General features: G+C 35.1%; 9 non-coding genes across 9 annotated transcripts; all 9 read left to right on the forward strand.

Annotated features, from left to right (window-relative positions):
• The first annotated feature begins 2,660 nt into the window (after positions 1-2,660).
• TRNAC-GCA (transfer RNA cysteine (anticodon GCA)) lies at positions 2,661-2,732 on the forward strand. The gene has a single exon. It is a non-coding gene; the product is annotated as a tRNA-Cys (tRNA).
• An 882-nt stretch (positions 2,733-3,614) lies between these two features.
• Positions 3,615-3,686, forward strand: TRNAC-GCA (transfer RNA cysteine (anticodon GCA)). The gene has a single exon. It is a non-coding gene; the product is annotated as a tRNA-Cys (tRNA).
• Positions 3,687-4,570: 884 nt separating this feature from the next.
• Positions 4,571-4,642, forward strand: TRNAC-GCA (transfer RNA cysteine (anticodon GCA)). Its single transcript has one exon. It is a non-coding gene; the product is annotated as a tRNA-Cys (tRNA).
• Positions 4,643-5,528: 886 nt separating this feature from the next.
• Positions 5,529-5,601, forward strand: TRNAC-GCA (transfer RNA cysteine (anticodon GCA)). The gene has a single exon. It is a non-coding gene; the product is annotated as a tRNA-Cys (tRNA).
• Positions 5,602-6,483: 882 nt separating this feature from the next.
• TRNAC-GCA (transfer RNA cysteine (anticodon GCA)) lies at positions 6,484-6,555 on the forward strand. The gene has a single exon. It is a non-coding gene; the product is annotated as a tRNA-Cys (tRNA).
• An 882-nt stretch (positions 6,556-7,437) lies between these two features.
• TRNAC-GCA (transfer RNA cysteine (anticodon GCA)) lies at positions 7,438-7,509 on the forward strand. The gene has a single exon. It is a non-coding gene; the product is annotated as a tRNA-Cys (tRNA).
• An 883-nt stretch (positions 7,510-8,392) lies between these two features.
• TRNAC-GCA (transfer RNA cysteine (anticodon GCA)) lies at positions 8,393-8,464 on the forward strand. Its single transcript has one exon. It is a non-coding gene; the product is annotated as a tRNA-Cys (tRNA).
• A 1,836-nt stretch (positions 8,465-10,300) lies between these two features.
• On the forward strand, positions 10,301-10,372 carry TRNAC-GCA (transfer RNA cysteine (anticodon GCA)). Its single transcript has one exon. It is a non-coding gene; the product is annotated as a tRNA-Cys (tRNA).
• A 2,789-nt stretch (positions 10,373-13,161) lies between these two features.
• Positions 13,162-13,234, forward strand: TRNAC-GCA (transfer RNA cysteine (anticodon GCA)). Its single transcript has one exon. It is a non-coding gene; the product is annotated as a tRNA-Cys (tRNA).
• The last annotated feature ends 578 nt before the right edge of the window (positions 13,235-13,812 follow it).

Raw genomic sequence — 13,812 nt, forward strand, 5'->3', positions numbered from 1 at the left:
GAAACATAGGGTAAACACCATGAAACTGTTTAGGATTTCTTCATATGATACAAGCTGTGTTTTACATTCACCCAAGTTCTACTGGTGATATTATCAGTTTGAAATAGTCCATTGGAAGCTCATATGAATGTTATAAAACTGTGGTGGAAACCAATAATATGCCTTTAATGAAATGTATTAATTTGTACAGCTGACCAGAAGTTCACTGATGTCATTAGTTCTACAAGTTCCATACAGTCACCCACTCTATCACCTTTTTAAAAAAGGGCAGTTTTCAGCATTCAAGGGTTTATTTCAGTGGTAGAGCGTAGGAATGCAGTTCAAGAAGTCCCTGTTTCATAACCTTATACCCTCTTCAATAGATCCTGTTAACATGTTTTTCAACCCAATGCACTGTAAGAAACAATAATATATATCATCATTTCATATACACAACAATGAACAGTTGGGTTTAACTATGCTCTTAGCACAAAATCAACAAACTGCAGTAGAGAAGCAGTTACATATTGCAGAATTATTGCATTTGACAAAAGATTTTTTTTGCATGTTCCAAGAGCTACATGTGATGCGAAATGTATGAATTCTTGCAATGGAAACCTCACTGCATTTTACCAAGGCAGATAAAGGACATCCTTCGCACCCCATATACTTATAAGGAGGGTTTGGTAGCTGAAAACGCTTTGCTTTGATGGTGATTGCATGTTGCTTGCACTTTGTACATATTACTGAATTAATAAAGGTGAACGTTTCAGAACAAGGGGTATAGCTCAGTGGTAGAGCATTAGACTGCAGATCAAGAGGTCCCTAGTTCAAATCTGGGTGCCCCCTTGTTCAACTGTTTTACCTTTAGAAATATTTTTTTTATTAAATAAATTGAAGAAAACATTTACAATCTTAGCATTTTATATAATGAGCAACACATTTCTACATTTGAAATACTCCTGATCATCTCCTTAAACATAGGTTAAACACCTTAAAACTGTTTAGGATTTCTTCATATGATACAAGCTGTGTTTTACATTCACCCAAGTTCTACTGGTGATATTATCAGTTTGAAATAGTCCATTGGAAGCTCATATGAATGTTATAAAACTGTGGTGGAAACCAATAATATGCCATTAATGAAATGTATTAATTTGTACAGCTGACCAGAAGTGCACTGTTGTCATTAGTTCTACAAGTTCCATACAGTTACCCACTCTATCACCTTTTTAAAAAAGGGCAGTTTTCAGCATTCAAGGGTTTAACTCAGTGGTAAAGCATAGGAGTGCAGTTCAAGAAGTCCCTGTTTCATAACCATATACCCTCTTCAATAGATCCTGTTAAAATGTTTTTCAACCCAATGCACTGTAAGAAACTATAGGATATATCATCATTTCATATAAAAAACAATGAACAATTGGGTTTAACTATACTCTTAGCACAAAATCAACAAACTGCAGTAGAGAAGCAGTTACGTTTTGCAGAATTTGTGCATTTGACAAACGTTTTCTTTCCATGTTCCAAGATCTACATGTGATTCGAAATGTATGAATTCTTGCAATGGAAACCTCACTGTATTTTACCAAGGCAGATAAAGGACATTTTTGTACCCCTTATACTTAAAAGGAGGGTTTGGTGGCTGAAAATGCATTGCTTTGATGGTGATTGCATGTTGCTTGCACTTTATACATATTACTGAATTAATAAAGGTGAACTTTTCAGAACTGGGGGTATAGCTCAGTGGTAGAGCATTTGACTGCAGATCAAGAGGTCTCTAGTTTAAATCTGGGTGCCCCTTGTTCAACTGTTTTACCTGTAGAAATGTTTTTTATTAAATAAATTGAAGAAAACATTTACAATGTTAGCATTTTATGTAATGAGCAACACATTTCTACATTTGAAATACTCCTGATCATCTCCTGAAACATAGGGGAAAACACCATGAAACTGTTTAGGATTTCTTCATATGATACAAGCTGTGTTTTACATTCACCCAAGTTCTACTGGTGATATTATCAGTTTGAAATGGTCAATTGGAAGCTCATATGAATGTTATAAAACTGTGGTGGAAACCAATAATATGCACTTAATGAAATGTATTAATTTGTACAGCTGATCAGAAGTGCACTGATGTCATTAGTTCTACAAGTTCGATACAGTCACCCACTCTAACACCTTTTTCAAAAAGGGCAGTTTTCAGCATTCAAGGGTTTAACTCAGTGGTAGAGCATAGGAGTGCAGTTCAAGAAGTCCCTGTTTCATAACCATATACCCTCATCAATAGATCCTGTTAAAATGTTTTTCAACCCAATGCACTGTAAGAAACAATAGGATATATCATCATTTCATATAAAAAACAATGAACAATTGGGTTAAACTATGCTCTTAGCACACAATCAACAAACTGCAGTAGAGAAGCAGTTACATTTTGCAGAATTTGTGCATTTGACAAAAGATTTTTTTTCCATGTTCCAAGATCTACATGTGATACGAAATGTATGTATTCTTGCAATGGAAACCTCACTGTATTTTACCATGGCAGATAAAGGACATCCTTCGCACCCCATATACTTATAAGGAGGTTTTGGTGGCTGAAAATGCTTTGCTTTGATGGTGATTGCATGTTGCTTGCACTTTGTACATATTACCGAATTAATAAAGGTGAACTTTTCAGAGCTGGGGGTATAGCTCAGTGGTAGAGCATTTGACTGCAGATCTAGAGGTCCCCAGTTCAAATCTGGGTGCCCCCTTGTTCAACTGTTTTACCTGTAGAAATATGTTTTTTATTAAATAAATTGAAAAAAACATTTACAATCTTAGCATTTTATATAATGAGCAACACATTTCTACATTTGAAATACTCCTGACCATCTCCTGAAACACAGGGTAAACACCATGAAACTGTTTAGGATTTCTTCCTATGATACAAGCTGTATTTTACATTCACCCAAGTTCTACTGGTGATATTATCAGTTTGAAATAGTCAATTGGAAGCTCATATGAATGTTATAAAACTGTGGTGGAAACCAATAATATGCCCTTAATGAACTGTATTAATTTGTACAGCTGACCAGAAGTGCACTGATGTCATTAGTTCTACAAGTTCCATACAGTCACCCACTCTATCACCTTTTTAAAAAAGAGCAGTTTTCAGCATTCAAGGGTTTAACTCAGTGGTAGAGCATAGGAATGCAGTTCAAGAAGTCCCTGTTTCATAACCATATACCCTCTTCAATAGATCCTGTTAAAATGTTTTTCAACCCAATGCACTGTAAGAAACAATAAGATATATCATCATTTAATATACAAAACAATGAACAATTGGGTTTAACTATGCTCTTAGCACAAAATCAACAAACTGCAGTAGAGAAGCAGTTACATTTTGCAGAATTTGTGCATTTGACAAAAGATTTTTTTTCCATGTTCCAAGATCTACATGTGATACGAAATGTATGAATTCTTGCAATGGAAACCTCACTGTATTTTACCAAGGCAGATAAAGGACATCCTTCGCACCCCATATACTTATAAGGAGGTTTTGGTGGCTGAAAATGCTTTGCTTTGATGGTGATTGCATGTTGCTTGCACTTTGTACATATTACTGAATTAATAAAGGTGAACTTTTCAGAACTGGGGGTATAGCTCAGTGGTAGAGCATTTGACTGCAGTTCAAGAGGTCCCTAGTTCAAATCTGGGTGCCCCCTTGTTCAACTGTTTTACCTGTAGAAATATTTTTTTTATTAAATAAATTGAAGAAAACATTTACAATCTTAGCATTTTATATAATGAGCAACACATTTCTACATTTGAAATACTCCTGATCATCTCCTGAAACATAGGGTAAACACCTTGAAACTGTTTAGGATTTCTTCATATGATACAAGCTGTGTTTGACATTCACCCAAGTTCTACTGGTGATATTATCAGTTTGAAATAGTCCATTGGAAGCTCACATGAATGTTATAAAACTGTGGTGGAAACCAATAATATGCCCTTAATGAAATGAATTAATTTGTACAGCTGACCAGAAGTGCACTGATGTCATTAGTTCTACAAGTTCCATACAGTTACCCACTCTATCACCTTTTTAGAAAAAGGGTAGTTTTCAGCATTCAAGGGTTTAACTCAGTGGTAGAGCATAGAAGTGCAGTTCAAGAAGTCCCTGTTTCATAACCATATACCCTCATCAATAGATCCTGTTAAAATGTTTTTCAACCCAATGCACTGTAAGAAACAATAGGATATAACATCATTTCATATAAAAAACAATGAACAATTGGGTTTAACTATACTCTTAGCACAAAATCAACAAACTGCAGTAGAGAAGCAGTTACGTTTTGCAGAATTTGTGCATTTGACAAACGTTTTTTTTTTCCATGTTCCAAGATCTACATGTGATACGAAATGTATGAATTCTTGCAATGGAAACCTCACTGTATTTTACCAAGGCAGATAAAGGACATCCTTCGCACCCCATATACTTATAAGGAGGTTTTGGTGGCTGAAAATGCTTTGCTTTGATGGTGATTGCATGTTGCTTGCACTTTGTACATATTACTGAATTAATAAAGGTGAACTTTTCAGAACTGGGGGTATAGCTCAGTGGTAGAGCATTTGACTGCAGTTCAAGAGGTCCCTAGTTCAAATCTGGGTGCCCCCTTGTTCAACTGTTTTACCTGTAGAAATATTTTTTTTATTAAATAAATTGAAGAAAACATTTACAATCTTAGCATTTTATATAATGAGCAACACATTTCTACATTTGAAATACTCCTGATCATCTCCTGAAACATAGGGTAAACACCTTGAAACTGTTTAGGATTTCTTCATATGATACAAGCTGTGTTTGACATCATTCACCCAAGTTCTACTGGTGATATTATCAGTTTGAAATAGTCCATTGGAAGCTCACATGAATGTTATAAAACTGTGGTGGAAACCAATAATATGCCCTTAATGAAATGAATTAATTTGTACAGCTGACCAGAAGTGCACTGATGTCATTAGTTCTACAAGTTCCATACAGTTACCCACTCTATCACCTTTTTAGAAAAAGGGTAGTTTTCAGCATTCAAGGGTTTAACTCAGTGGTAGAGCATAGAAGTGCAGTTCAAGAAGTCCCTGTTTCATAACCATATACCCTCATCAATAGATCCTGTTAAAATGTTTTTCAACCCAATGCACTGTAAGAAACAATAGGATATAACATCATTTCATATAAAAAACAATGAACAATTGGGTTTAACTATACTCTTAGCACAAAATCAACAAACTGCAGTAGAGAAGCAGTTACGTTTTGCAGAATTTGTGCATTTGACAAACGTTTTTTTTTTCCATGTTCCAAGATCTACATGTGATACGAAATGTATGAATTCTTGCAATGGAAACCTCACTGTATTTTACCAAGGCAGATAAAGGACATCCTTTACACCCCATATACTTATAAGGATGTTTTCGTGGCTGAAAATGCTTTGCTTTGATGGTGATTGCATGTTGCTTGCACTTTGTACATATTACTGAATTAATAAAGGTGAGCTTTTCAGAACTGGGGGTATAGCTCAGTGGTAGAGCATTTGACTGCAGATCAAGAGGTCCCTAGTTCAAATCTGGGTGCCCCATTGTTGAACTGTTTTACCTGTAGAAATATTTTTTTATTAAATAAATTGAAGAAAACATTTACAATCTTAGCATTCTATGTAATGAGCAACATATTTCTACATTTGAAATACTCCTGATCATCTCCTGAAACATAGGGTAAACACCACAAAACTGTTTAGGATTTCTTTATATGATACAAGCTGTGTTTTACATTCACCCAAGTTCTACTGGTGATATTATCAGTTTGAAATAGTCCATTGGAAGCTCACATGAATGTTATAAATCTGTGGTGGAAACCAATAATATGCCCTTAATGAAATGAATTAATTTGTACAGCTGACCAGAAGTGCACTGATGTCATTAGTTCTACAAGTTCCATTCAGTTACCCACTCTATCACCTTTTTAGAAAAAGGGCAGTTTTCAGCATTCAAGGGTTTAACTCAGTGGTAGAGCGTAGGAATGCAGTTCAAGAAGTCCCTGTTTCATAACCATATACCCTCTTCAATAGATCCTGTTAAAATGTTTTTCAACCCAATGCACTGTAAGAAACAATAAGATATATCATCATTTCATATACAAAACAATGAACAATTGGGTTTACCTATGCTCTTAGCACAAAATCAACAAACTGCAGTAGAGAAGCAGTTACATTTTGCAGAATTTGTGCATTTGACAAAAGATTTTTTTTCCATGTTCCAAGATCTACATGTGATACGAAATGTATGAATTCTTGCAATGGAAACCTCACTGTATTTTACCAAGGCAGATAAAGGACATCCTTCGCACCCCATATACTTATAAGGAGGTTTTGGTGGCTGACAATGCTTTGCTTCGATGGTGATTGCATGTTGCTTGCACTTTGTACATATTACTGAATTAATAAAGGAGAACTTTTCAGAACTGGGGGTATAGCTCAGTGGTAGAGCATTTGACTGCAGTTCAAGAGGTCCTTAGTTCAAATCTGGGTGCCCCCTTGTTCAACTGTTTTACCTCTAGAAATATTTTTTTTATTACATAAATTGAAGAACATATTTACAATCTTAGCATTTTATATAATGAGCAACACATTTCTACATTTGAAATACTCCTGATCATCTCCTGAAACATAGGGTAAAAACCTTGAAACTGTTTAGGATTTCTTCATATGATACAAGCTGTGTTTGACATTCACCCAAGTTCTACTGGTGATATTATCAGTTTGAAATAGTCCATTGGAAGCTCACATGAATGTTTTAAAACTGTGGTGGAAACCAATATTATGCCCTTAATGAAATGTATTAATTTGTACAGCTGACCAGAAGTGCACTGATGTCATTAGTTCTACAAGTTCCATTCAGTTACCCACTCTATCACCTTTTTAGAAAAAGGGCAGTTTTCAGCATTCAAGGGTTTAACTCAGTGGTAGAGCATAGAAGTGCAGTTCAAGAAGTCCCTGTTTCATAACCATATACCCTCATCAATCGATCCTGTTAAAATGTTTTTCAACCCAATGCACTGTAAGAAACAATAGGATATATCATCATTTCATATAAAAAACAATGAACAATTGGGTTTAACTATACTCTTAGCACAAAATCAACAAACTGCAGTAGAGAAGCAGTTACGTTTTGCAGAATTTGTGCATTTGACAAACGTTTTTTTTCCATGTTCCAAGATCTACATGTGTTACGAAATGTATGAATTCTTGTAATGGAAACCTCACTGTATTTTACCAAGGCAGATAAAGGACATCCTTTACACCCCATATACTTATAAGGAGGTTTTGGTGGCTGAAAATGCTTTGCTTTGATGGTGAATGCATGTTGCTTGCACTTTGTACATATTACTGAATTAATAAAGGTGAACTTTTCAGAACTGGGGGTATAGCTCAGTGGTAGAGCATTTGACTGCAGATCAAGAGGTCCCTAGTTCAAATCTGGGTGCCCCCTTGTTCAACTGTTTTACCTGTAGAAATATTTTTTTTATTAAATAAATTGAAGAAAACATTTACAATCTTAGCATTTTATATAATGAGCAACACATTTCTACATTTAAAATACTCCTGATCATCTCCTGAAACATAGGGTAAACACCTTGAAACTGTTTAGGATTTCTTCATATGATACAAGCTGTGTTTGACATTCACCCAAGTTCTACTGGTGATATTATCAGTTTGAAATAGTCCATTGGAAGCTCACATGAATGTTATAAAACTGTGGTGGAAACCAATAATATGCCCTTAATGAAATGTATTAATTTGTACAGCTGACCAGAAGTGCACTGATGTCATTAGTTCTACAAGTTCCATACAGTTACCCACTCTATCACCTTTTTAGAAAAAGGGCAGTTTTCAGCATTCAAGGGTTTAACTCAGTGGTAGAGCATAGAAGTGCAGTTCAAGAAGTCCCTGTTTCATAACCATATACCCTCATCAATAGATCCTGTTAAAATGTTTTTCAACCCAATGCACTGTAAGAAACAATAGGATATATCATCATTTCATATAAAAAACAATGAACAATTGGGTTTAACTATACTCTTAGCACAAAATCAACAAACTGCAGTAGAGAAGCAGTTACGTTTTGCAGAATTTGTGCATTTGACAAACGTTTTTTTTTTCATGTTCCAAGATCTACATGTGATACGAAATGTATGAATTCTTGCAATGGAAACCTCACTGTATTTTACCAAGTCAGATAAAGGACATCCTTTACACCCCATATACTTATAAGGATGTTTTGGTGGCTGAAAATGCTTTGCTTTGATGGTGATTGCATGTTGCTTGCACTTTGTACATATTACTGAATTAATAAAGGTAAGCTTTTCAGAACTGGGGGTATAGCTCAGTGGTAGAGCATTTGACTGCAGATCAAGAGGTCCCTAGTTCAAATCTGGGTGCCCCCTTGTTGAACTGTTTTACCTGTAGAAATATTTTTTTATTAAATAAATTGAAGAAAACATTTACAATCTTAGCATTCTATGTAATGAGCAACATATTTCTACATTTGAAATACTCCTGATCATCTCCTGAAACATAGGGTAAACACCACGAAACTGTTTAGGATTTCTTCATATGATACAAGCTGTGTTTTACATTCACCCAAGTTCTACTGGTGATATTATCAGTTTGAAATAGTCCATTGGAAGCTCATATGAATGTTACAAAACTGTGGTGGAAACCAATAATATGCCCTTAATGAACTGTATTAATTTGTACAGCTGACCAGAAGTGCACTGATGTCATTAGTTCTACAAGTTCCATACAGTCACCCACTCTATCACCTTTTTAAAAAAGGGCAGTTTTCAGCATTCAAGGGTTTAACTCAGTGGTAGAGCGTAGGAATGCAGTTCAAGAAGTCCCTGTTTCATAACCATATACCCTCTTCAATAGATCCTGTTAACATGTTTTTCAACCCAATGCACTGTAAGAAACAATAAGATATATCATCATTTCATATACAAAACAATGAACAATTGGGTTTAACTATGCTCTTAGCCCAAAATCAACAAACTGCAGTAGAGAAGCAGTTACACTTTGCAGAATTTGTGCATTTGACAAAAGATTTGTTTTCCATGTTCCAAGAGCTACATGTGATACAAAATGTATGAATTCTTGCAATGGAAACCTCACTGTATTTTACCAAGGCAGATAAAGGACATCCATTGCACCCCATATACTTATAAGGAGGTTTTGGTGGCTGAAAATGCTTTGCTTTGATGGTGATTGCATGTTGCTTGCACTTTGTACATATTACTGAATTAATAAAGGTGAACTTTTCAGAACTGGGGGTATAGCTCAGTGGTAGAGCATTTGACTGCAGATCAAGAGGTCCCTAGTTCAAATATGGGTGCCCCCTTGTTCAACTGTTTTACCTGTAGAAATATTTTTTTTATTAAATAAATTGAAGAAAACATTTACAATCTTAGCATTTTATATAATGAGCAACACATTTCTACATTTGAAATACTCCTGATCATCTCCTGAACATAGGGTAAACACCTTGAAACTGTTTAGGATTTCTTCATATGATACAAGCTGTGTTTGACATTCACCCAAGTTCTACTGGTGATATTATCAGTTTGAAATAGTCCATTGGAAGCTCACATGAATGTTATAAAACTGTGGTGGAAACCAATAATATGCCCTTAATGAAATGTATTAATTTGTACAGCTGACCAGAAGTGCACTGATGTCATTAGTTCTACAAGTTCCATACAGTTACCCACTCTATCACCTTTTTAGAAAAAGGGCAGTTTTCAGCATTCAAGGGTTTAACTCAGTGGTAGAGCATAGGAGTGCTGTTCAAGAAGTCCCTGTTTCATAACCATATACCCTCATCAATAGATCCTGTTAAAATGTTTTTCAACCCAATGCACTGTAAGAAACAACAGGATATATCATCATTTCATATAAAAAAAACAATGAACAATTGGGTTTAACTATACTCTTAGCACAAAATCAACACACTGCAGTAGAGAAGCAGTTACGTTTTGCAGAATTTGTGCATTTGACAAATGATTTTTTTCCATGTTCCAAGATCTACATGTGATACGAAATGTATGAATTCTTGCAATGGAAACCTCACTGTAGTTTACCAAGGCAGATAAAGGACATCCTTTGCACCCCATATACTTATAAGGAGGTTTTGGTGGCTGAAAATGCTTTGCTTTGATGGTGATTACATGTTGCTTGCACTTTGTACATATTACTGAATTAATAAAGGTGAGCTTTTCAGAACTGGGGGTATAGCTCAGTGGTAGAGCATTCGACTGCAGATCAAGAGGTCCCTAGTTCAAATCTGGGTGCCCCCTTGTTCAACTGTTTTACCTGTAGAAATATTTTTTATTAAATAAATTGAAGAAAACATTTACAATCTTAGCATTCTATGTAATGAGCAACATATTTCTACATTTGAAATACTCCTGATCATCTCCTGAAACATAGGGTAAACACCATGAAACTGTTTAGGATTTCTTCATATGATACAAGCTGTGTTTTACATTCACCCAAGTTCTACTGGTGATATTATCAGTTTGAAATAGTCCATTGGAAGCTCACATGAATGTTATAAAATTGTGGTGGAAACCAATAATATGCCCTTAATGAAATGAATTAATTTGTACAGCTGACCAGAAGTGCACTGATGTCATTAGTTCTACAAGTTCCATTCAGTTACCCACTCTATCACCATTTTAGAAAAAGGGCAGTTTTCAGCATTCAAGGGTTTAACTCAGTGGTAGAGCGTAGGAATGCAGTTCAAGAAGTCCCTGTTTCATAACCATATACCCTCTTCAATAGATCCTGTTAAAATGTTTTTCAACCCAATGCACTGTAAGAAACAATAAGATATATCATCATTTCATATACAAAACAATGAACAATTGGGTTTACCTATGCTCTTAGCACAAAATCAACAAACTGCAGTAGAGAAGCAGTTACATTTTGCAGAATTTGTGCATTTGACAAAATATTTTTTTTCCATGTTCCAAGATCTACATGTGATACGAAATGTATGAATTCTTGCAATGGAAACCTCACTGTATTTTACCAAGGCAGATAAAGGACATCCTTCGCACCCCATATACTTATAAGGAGGTTTTGGTGGCTGACAATGCTTTGCTTCGATGGTGATTGCATGTTGCTTGCACTTTGTATATATTACTGAATTAATAAAGAAGAACTTTTCAGAACTGGGGGTATAGCTCAGTGGTAGAGCATTTGACTGCAGTTAAAGAGGTCCCTAGTTCAAATCTGGGTGCCCCCTTTTTCAACTGTTTTACCTGTAGAAATATTTTTTTTATTACATAAATTGAAGAAAACATTTACAATCTTAGCATTTTATATAATGAGCAACACATTTCTACATTTGAAATACTCCTGATCATCTCCTGAAACATAGGGTAAACACCTTGAAACTGTTTAGGATTTCTTCATATGATACAAGCTGTGTTTGACATTCACCCAAGTTCTACTGGTGATATTATCAGTTTGAAATAGTCCATTGGAAGCTCACATGAATGTTATAAAACTGTGGTGGAAACCAATATTATGCCCTTAATGAAATGTATTAATTTGTACAGCTGACCAGAAGTGCACTGATGTCATTAGTTCTACAAGTTCCATTCAGTTACCCACTCTATCACCTTTTTAGAAAAAGGCCAGTTTTCAGCATTCAAGGGTTTAACTCAGTGGTAGAGCATAGAAGTGCAGTTCAAGAAGTCCCTGTTTCATAACCATATACCCTCATCAATCGATCCTGTTAAAATGTTTTTCAACGCAATGCACTGTAAGAAATAATAGGATATATCATCATTTCATATAAAAAACAATGAACAATTGGGTTTAACTATACTCTTAGCACAAAATCAACAAACTGCAGTAGAGAAGCAGTTACGTTTTGCAGAATTTGTGCATTTGACAAACGTTTTTTTTCCATGTTCCAAGATCTACATGTGTTACGAAATGTATGAATTCTTGCAATGGAAACCTCACTGTATTTTACCAAGGCAGATAAAGGACATCCTTTACACCCCATATACTTATAAGGAGGTTTTGGTGGCTGAAAATGCTTTGCTTTGATGGTGAATGCATGTTGCTTGCACATTGTACATATTACTGAATTAATAAAGGTGAACATTTCAGAACTGGGGGTATAGCTCAGTGGTAGAGCATTTGACTGCAGATCAAGAGGTCCCTAGTTCAAATATGGGTGCCCCCTTGTTCAACTGTTTTACCTGTAGAAATATTTTTTTTATTAAATAAATTGAAGAAAACATTTACAATCTTAGCATTTTATATAATGAGCAACACATTTCTACATTTAAAATACTCCTGTTCATCTCCTGAAACATAGGGTAAACACCTTGAAACTGTTTAGGATTTCTTCATATGATACAAGCTGTGTTTGACATTCACCCAAGTTCTACTGGTGATATTATCAGTTTGAAATAGTCCATTGGAAGCTCACATGAATGTTATAAAACTGTGGTGGAAACCAATAATATGCCCTTAATGAAATGAATTAATTTGTACAGCTGACCAGAAGTGCACTGATGTCATTAGTTCTACAAGTTCCATACAGTTACCCACTCTATCACCTTTTTAGAAAAAGGGCAGTTTTCAGCATTCAAGGGTTTAACTCAGTGGTAGAGCATAGAAGTGCAGTTCAAGAAGTCCCTGTTTCATAACCATATACCCTCATCAATAGATCCTGTTAAAATGTTTTTCAACCCAATGCACTGTAAGAAACAATAGGATATAACATCATTTCATATAAAAAACAATGAACAATTGGGTTTAACTATACTCTTAGCACAAAATCAACAAACTGCAGTAGAGAAGCAGTTACGTTTTGCAGAATTTGTGCATTTGACAAACGTTTTTTTTTCCATGTTCCAAGATCTACATGTGATACGAAATGTATGAATTCTTGCAATGGAAACCTCACTGTATTTTACCAAGGCAGATAAAGGACATCCTTTACACCCCATATACTTATAAGGATGTTTTCGTGGCTGAAAATGCTTTGCTTTGATGGTGATTGCATGTTGCTTGCACTTTGTACATATTACTGAATTAATAAAGGTGAGCTTTTCAGAACTGGGGGTATAGCTCAGTGGTAGAGCATTTGACTGCAGATCAAGAGGTCCCTAGTTCAAATCTGGGTGCCCCATTGTTGAACTGTTTTACCTGTAGAAATATTTTTTTATTAAATAAATTGAAGAAAACATTTACAATCTTAGCATTCTATGTAATGAGCAACATATTTCTACATTTGAAATACTCCTGATCATCTCCTGAAACATAGGGTAAACACCACAAAACTGTTTAGGATTTCTTCATATGATACAAGCTGTGTTTTACATTCACCCAAGTTCTACTGGTGATATTATCAGTTTGAAATAGTCAATTGGAAGCTCATATGAATGTTACAAAACTGTGGTGGAAACCAATAATCTGCCCTTAATGAACTGTATTAATTTGTACAGCTGACCAGAAGTGCACTGATGTCATTAGTTCTACAAGTTCCATACAGTCACCCACTCTATCACCTTTTTAAAAAAGGGCAGTTTTCAGCATTCAAGGGTTTAACTCAGTGGTAGAGCGTAGGAATGCAGTTCAAGAAGTCCCTGTTTCATAACCATATACCCTCTTCAATAGATCCTGTTAACATGTTTTTCAACCCAATGCACTGTAAGAAACAATAAGATATATCATCATTTCATATACAAAACAATGAACAATTGGGTTT

This window comes from Ambystoma mexicanum, chromosome 4q (genome assembly GCF_040938575.1).
Source record: "Ambystoma mexicanum isolate Mex_15411 chromosome 4q, UKY_AmexF1_1, whole genome shotgun sequence".
Lineage (NCBI taxonomy): Eukaryota > Metazoa > Chordata > Amphibia > Caudata > Ambystomatidae > Ambystoma > Ambystoma mexicanum.